At 44.3% G+C, this 7,480-nt stretch overlaps 1 protein-coding gene across 1 annotated transcript in view; it reads right to left on the bottom strand.

Annotated features, from left to right (window-relative positions):
- Nucleotides 1-1,075: 1,075 nt before the first annotated feature.
- ell2 (elongation factor for RNA polymerase II 2) overlaps nucleotides 1,076-7,480 on the bottom strand; it is a 208,711-nt gene continuing 202,306 nt past the window's right edge. Inside the window, exon 14 of the transcript XR_011593816.1 lies at nucleotides 1,076-1,663. The gene's annotated coding sequence lies outside the window, so the exon portion shown is untranslated. The remainder of the gene's footprint in view (nucleotides 1,664-7,480) is intronic.

Raw genomic sequence — 7,480 nt, 5'->3', positions numbered from 1 at the left:
GTTTCTATGAGATCCCCTCTCATCCTTCTAAACTCCAGTGAATACAGGCCCAGTCGATCCAGTCTCTCCTCAAATGTCAGTCCTGCCATCCCAGGAATCAGTCCGGTGAACCTTCGCTGCACTTCCTCAATAGCAAGAATGTTCTTCCTCAGATTAGGAGACCAAAACTGAACACAATATTCCAGGTGGGGCCTCACCCAGGCCCTGTACAACTGCAGTAAGACTTCCCTGCTCCTATACTCAAAACCCCTAGCTATGAAGGCCAACATACCATTTGCCTTCTTCACCGCCTGCTGTACCTGCATGCCAACCTTCAATGACTGATGAATCATGACACCCAGGTCTCGCTGCACCTCACCTTTTCCTAATCTGCCGCCATCCAGATAATATTCTGCCTTTGTGTTTTTGCTCCCAAAGTGGATAACCTCACATTTATCCACATTATACTGCATCTGCCATGTATTTGCCTATTCGCCTAACCAGTCCAAAATACCCTGCAGCCTCTTAGCATCCTCCTCACAGCTCACACCGCCACCCAGTTTACTGTCATCAGCAAACTTGGAGATATTACACTCAATTCCATCATCCAAATCATTAATATATATTGTAAAGAGCTGGAGTCCCAGCACCGAGCCCTGCGGCACTCCACTAGTCACTGCCTGCCATTCTGAAAAGGACCCGTTAATTCCGATTCTCTGCTTCCTGTTTGCCAACCAGTTCTCTATCCACGTCAGTACATTACCCCCAATACCATGTGCTTTGATTTTGCACACCAATCTCTTGTGTGGGACCTTGTCAAAAGCCTTTTGAAAGCCCAAATACACCACATCCACTGGTTCTCCCTTGTCCACTCTACCAGTTACATCCTCAAACAATTCCAGAAGATTTGTCAAGCATGATTTCCCCTTCATAAATCCATGCTGACTTGGACCAATCCTGTCACTGCTTTCCAAATGTGCTGCTATTTCATCCTTAATGATTGATTCCAACATTTTCCCCACTACTGATGTCAGGCTAACTGGTCTATAATTACCGTTTTCTCTCTCCCTCCTATTTTAAAAAGTGATGTTACATTAGCTATCCATAGGAACTGATCCAGAGTCGATAGACTGTTGGAAAATTATCACCAATGCATCCACTATTTCTAGGGCCACTTCTTTAAGTACGCTGGAATGTAGACTATCAGGCCCTGGGGATTTATCGGCCTTCAATCCCGTCAATTTCCCTAACACAATTTCCTGCCTAATAAGGATATCCTTCAGTTCCTCCTTCTCACTAGATCTTCTAGACATGTGGTCAACTCCTCCATACTGGGCATCAGACATTCCACTGGTCTTTGCACACAAAAAAAAACTCCGCGAATCGATGGCACTCAGAAAGCAGCCACCCTTTGTGGGCAGTTGCTAGCTGGCATCGATACAAGAAAGCACCTGTTCAAAGCCTGTAGCTGGTGCTCCGGCCAATTACTTCCTGTTCCTTTGCTGCCACCTGCACTTGTTCCCTCTCACTCATTCTGTGTGTTTTAACCATATCTCCCTGCTCTACATTTCACTATGTCTTCCTCCAAAGTGGATATTCCTGGCCTGATGCTTGTTGTGGGTTAATTGATTGGCGCTGTGTCTTGAGGTGGTGAGGACCACGAGCTGCTCCTCCACAAGCCGCCCTGCAGAACAGTGGGGGGAAAGCAATATTGCGATAAGCAAGACACTTCCTGTAACACATTTTGGCAGCCAGCACATGCCCTCTTATGATGTTGTGGTGCCACATGGTAAGTTGTCTCGTGATCGAAGAAACAAATTAATTGAGGGAAGCAAAAGATACAAGTATGGGTACTAGCCCGCAGATGCAGGTTGGCCATCTGCGTGTGCCTCTCTAATGGACCCTGGTTTGTTGGCCCACTGTATCAAGAGTGCATTCCATCAGGCAGTTTAGCGGCTTGAGTTTGGGTGTGCAGTCACTAGTTGGCAGTTTGTTCCTTCTGTTTTGGGTCATTTTTTCCTGCAAACATGAACTGATTGATGAATTACGGAGTGTCTTGTGCCACAGCTATGCAAGCAACCACTGTGTTTCCCAAAAGAATGCAGGAACATGCAGCATGCAAGTGGGTGTTAGGTGAATATTTAAAGGCTCTAAATACCATTATGAGAGGTTTTCTGCTAGTGTGAAATGTGCTAGCATTAGAGAATAAAAGGGATCAATAACAAAAACATGCATTTATGTAGTGCCTTTAACATACAAACAAAGACAGATAGGTAAAGACCCTCTGGTGCATTGTAATAAAATGTCCCAGGATGCTTCACAGGAGTGTTATCAAACAAAATTTGACACTGAGTCACATAAGGAATATTAGGACAGGTTGGAGAAAGAGGTTTTAATGGAGCATTTTAAAAGGTGAGAGGCAGAGATGATTACATAAACATAAGAACATAAGAATTAGGAACAGGAGTAGGCCATCGAGCCCCTCGAGCCTGCTCCGCCATTCAACAAGATCATGGCTGATCTGGCCGTGGACTCAGCTCCACTTACCCGCCCGCTCCCCATAACCCTTAATTCCCTTATTAGTTAAAAATCTATCTATCTGTGACTTGAATACATTCAATGAGCTAGCCTCAACTGCTTCCTTGGGCAGAGAATTCCATAGATTCACAACCCTCTGGGAGAAGAAATTCCTTCTCAACTCGGTTTTAAATTGGCTCCCCTGTATTTTGAGGCTGTGCCCCATAGTTCTCGTCTCCCCGGCCAGTGGAAACAACCTCTGCCTCTATCTTGTCTATCCCTTTCATTATTTTAAATGTTTCTATAAGATCACCCCTCATCCTTCTGAACTCCAACGAGTAAAGACCCAGTCTACTCAATCTATCATCATAAGGTAACCCCCTCATCTCCGGAATCAGCCTAGTGAATCGTCTATGTACCCCCTCCAAAGCCACCTTAAGTAAGGTGACCAAAACTGCACGCAGTACTCCAGGTGCGGCCTCACCAATACCCTATACAGTTGCAGAAGGACCTCCCTGCTTTTGTACTCCATCCCTCTCGCAATGAAGGCCAACATTCCATTCACCTTCCTGATTACCTGCTGCACCTGCAAACTAACTTTTTGGGATTCATGCACAAGGACCCCCAGGTCCCTCTACACCGCAGCATGTTGTAATTTCTCCCCATTCAAATAGTATTCCCTTTTACTGTTTTTTTTTTCCCCAAGGTGGATGACCTCACACTTTCCGACATTGTATTCCATCTGCCAAACCTTAGCCCATTCGCTTAACCTATCTAAATCTCTTTGCAGCCTCTCTGTGTCCTCTACACAACCCACTTTCCCACTAATCTTTGTGTCATCTGCAAATTTTGTTACACTACACTCTGTCCCCTCTTCCAGGTCATCTATGTATATTGTAAACAGTTGTGGTCCCAGCACCGATCCCTGTGGCACACCACTAACCACCGATTTCCAACCTGAAAAGGACCCATTTATCCCAACTCTCTGCTTTCTGTTAGCCAGCCAATTCTCTATCCATGCGAATACATTTCCACTGACCCCGCGTACCTTTATCTTCTGCACTCACCTTTTGTGTGGCACCTTATCGAATGCCTTTTGAAAATCTAAATACACCACATCCATCGGTACACCTCTATCCACCATGCTCGTTATATCCTCAAAGAGTATCATAGAATTATATAGCACAAAAGGAGGCCATTTAGCCCATCATACCCATGCTGGCTCTTTGGTAGATTAATCTCAGTTCCCTGCTCTTTCCTCATAGCCCTGTAAATTTATTCCCTTCAAGTATTTATCCAATTCTCTTTTGATTGTTAATTTTGAATCTGCTTCCACCACCCTTTCAGGCAGTGCATTCCAGATCACAACAACACGCTGTGTAAAAAAAAGTTTCCTCGTGTTCTTTTGCTAATCACCTTAAATCTATGTCCTCTGGTTACCGGCCCTTGTGCCACTGGAAACAGTTTCTGATTATTTTTTCTGTTAAAATCATTCATGACTTTAAATATCTATCAAATCTCTTAACCTTCTCTGCTCTAAGGAGAACAACCACATCTTCTCCAGTCTCTTCACATAACTGAAGTCTCTCATCCTTGGTACCATTCTAGTAAATCTCTTCTACACCTTCTCCAGAATATTGTGCTCAGAATGGAACACAATACTGTAGCTGAGGCCTAATGGTGATAAATTCCTTGCTTTTGTACTCTATTCCTCTTTTCTGCACACACATCTTCTTAAGATCACAGCCATCGTGCGAGGGGGTATCGTGCGTTCTCCCAACCGTTCTCACAAGGCTGAGTCCGGAGATGAGGGGGTTACCTTATGATGATAGATTGAGTAGACTGGGTCTTTACTCGTTGGAGTTCAGAAGGATGAGGGGTGATCTTATTGAAACATTTAAAATAATGAAAGGGATAGACAAGATAGAGGCAGAGAGGTTGTTTCCACTGGTCGAGGGGACTAGAAGTGGGGGGCACAATCTCAAAATACGGGGGAGACAATTTAAAACCGAGTTGAGAAGGAATTTCTTCTCCCAGAAGGTTGTGAATCTGTGGAATTCTCTGCCCAAGGAAGCAGTTGAGGCTAGCTCATTGAATGTATTCAAGTCACAGATAGATAGATTTTTAACTAATAAGGGAATTAAGGGTTATGGGGAGTGGGCGGGTAAGTGGAGCGGAATCCACGGCCAGATCAGCCATGATCTTGTTGAATGGAAGAGCAGGCTCGAGGGGCTAGATGGCCTACTCCTGTTCCTAATTCTTATGTTCTACCAAATTCGTAAGTGTTTATGGCGGGGGGGGGGGGGGGGAGGTATTTTATACCTGGGTACTTGGCGTTAGGGGCCTGACAGATAGGCCACACTGTGTATTGTGCTGCATTTGTTTTTTTTACACACCAGGGTGTGTGTGGTTTTACTGGGTGCAGGTGTGTGTTTAACTTTAATAAAGCATTGCCGGTTGAGACCGAGGTATTTGTCCGTGATTCATCCATCTGTGCAATACAATAATCACTCCCAGGTCTGGAACTAGTGTAATGTGGGGATGCATCGAAAACACCCATGGGAAACCACTTACACGACCTTCGAAGATTTGTGTACATACACGCCAGGTCTCTATTCCTGCAACCCCTTTAAAATTGTACTATTTCATTTATATTGCCTTTTCTCATTCTTCCGACCAAAATGTATCACTTCACTGTGTTAAATTTCATCTGCTCATTTCACCAGACTATCACTATCTGCCTCATTGTTTACAACATTTCCGTGTTTCGTACTATCTGAAAAATTTGCTTTCTGTCCCTTAGCCAAGTTTGTATCCATGCTGCCACTGTCCCTTTAATCCAATGGGCTTTAATTTTGCTAACATGCCTACTATGTGGTACTTTGTCAAACGTCATTTGAGAGTCCATATACACAACATCAACTGCACCAACTCAGCAACCCTTTTCATTATAAGAGCATAAGAACTAGGAACAGGAGTAGGCCATACTGCCCCTCAAGCCTGCTCCACCATTCAATCAAGATCTTGGCTGATCTTCAACCTCAACTCTAGTTTCCCGCCTGATCTCCATATCCCTCGATTGCCCGAGAGTTCAAAAATCTATCTATCTCAGCCTTGAATATATTGCCCTTTGGGTAGAGAATTCCAAAGAATGCCTCATCAAAGAACTCGAAGTTAGTCAAATACAATTTGCCTTTAACAAATCTATGCTCATGTTCATTTATTAGCCCATACATTTCTAAATGCCAATTAATTTTGTTCCGGATTATTGTCTCTAAAGATTTCCCCACCACTGACATTAGCCTGACAGGCCTGTCGTTGCTGGGTTCACCCATCTCCCCTTTTTAAACAGAGTTGTAACATTTGCAATCCTCCAGTCCTCTGGCACCACCCCTATATCCAAGGAGGATTGGAAAATTGTGGTCAGAACCTCCATGATTTCTCCCCTGCTCTCAGTAACTTAGGATGCATCCCATCCAGACAGGGTGACTTTTCTACTTTGAGGACTGCCAACCTTTTAAATACCTCCTCTTTATTTATTTTTAATCCTATCCAGTATTGCTACTGTCTCCTCCTTTACTGCTACATTGGCAGCATCCTCCTCTCTAGTGATGTAGTACCTCAGCGATGCCCTCTGCCTCCACATGATTATTAACTTTTTGGTCCCTAATCAGCTCCACCCTTTCATTGACTACCCTTTTACTATTTGACGACCCTTTTACTATGTGTGATTATAAAAGGGTTCCCTTTTACATTTGTCGCTAATCTATTCTCATACTCTCTCCTTCCATTTTTAAGATTTACTCTGTACTTTCTATATTTAACTTGGTTCGCTACTGTATTATGAAGCATACAATTATCATAAGCCTCCCTAAGATTGAATTCCAAAGCTTGGGGCCAAAACAGCTGAAGGCACAGCCGCCAATGGTGGAGCGATTAAAATTGAGGATGCACAAGAGGTCAGAATTGGAGGAGTGCAGAGATCTTGGAGAGTTGCAGGGCTGGAGGAGGTTACAGGAATAGGGAGGATTTAAAATAAGGACGAGAATTTTAAATTTGAGGTGTTGCTGGATCGGGAGCCAATGTAGGTCAGCGAGCACAGTGGGTAAACAGGACTTGGAGAAAGTAGGATACGGGCAGCAGAGTTTTGGATGAGTTCAAAATTATGGAGGGTGTCAGCAGATGAGCCGAGGCAGAGTCAGAAATGGACGCTATTACGCAGGTGGAAGTAGGCAGTTTTGATGGAGCGGATATGGGGTCGGAACTCATTTCAGGGTCAAATAGGATGCGAAGGTTGCGAACAGTCTGAGTCAGCCTCAGACAGTGGCCAGGGAGAGGGATATAGTCGGTGGCTAGGGAATGAAGTTCGAGGCGAGGACTGAGGACTAATTACTTCAGTCTTCCGAATATTTAGTTGGAGGAAATTTTTACTCATCCAGGAATGGATGTCGGACAAGCAGTGTGACAAATTAGACAGTGGAGAGGTTGAGAGAGGCGGTGGCAAGGTAAAGCTAGGTGTTGTCAGAGTATATGTGGAAGCTGACATGTTTTTGACTGATGTTACTGAGGGGCAGCATGTAGATTAGAAATTAGAGGGAGCTAAGAATAGATCTTTGGAGGACTCGAGGCAATAGTACGGGAGCGGGAAGAGAAGCTATTTCAGATGATTCTCTGGCTATGACTGGACAGATAAGAATGGAGCCAGGTGAGGGTAGTTCCACTCAGCTGGACGACAGAGGAGAGGCATTGGAGGAGGATGGCATGGTCAACCTTTTCAAAAACTGCAGACAGGTTGAGAAGGATGAGGAGAGATAATTTACCCTGGTCACAGTCACATAGGATATCATTTGTGTCTTTGATAAAGGCCATTTTGGTACTGTGGCAGGGGTGAAATCCTGATTGGAGTTCAAACATGGAGTTGCTTGAAAGGTGGGCATTTTGGGAGGCAACATGTTCAAGGACTTCAAAGTGGAAAGAGAGGTTA

Source organism: Pristiophorus japonicus, chromosome 1 (assembly GCF_044704955.1).
Source record: "Pristiophorus japonicus isolate sPriJap1 chromosome 1, sPriJap1.hap1, whole genome shotgun sequence".
Lineage (NCBI taxonomy): Eukaryota > Metazoa > Chordata > Chondrichthyes > Pristiophoridae > Pristiophorus > Pristiophorus japonicus.
This window is presented reverse-complemented; position numbering and strand designations above follow the sequence as displayed.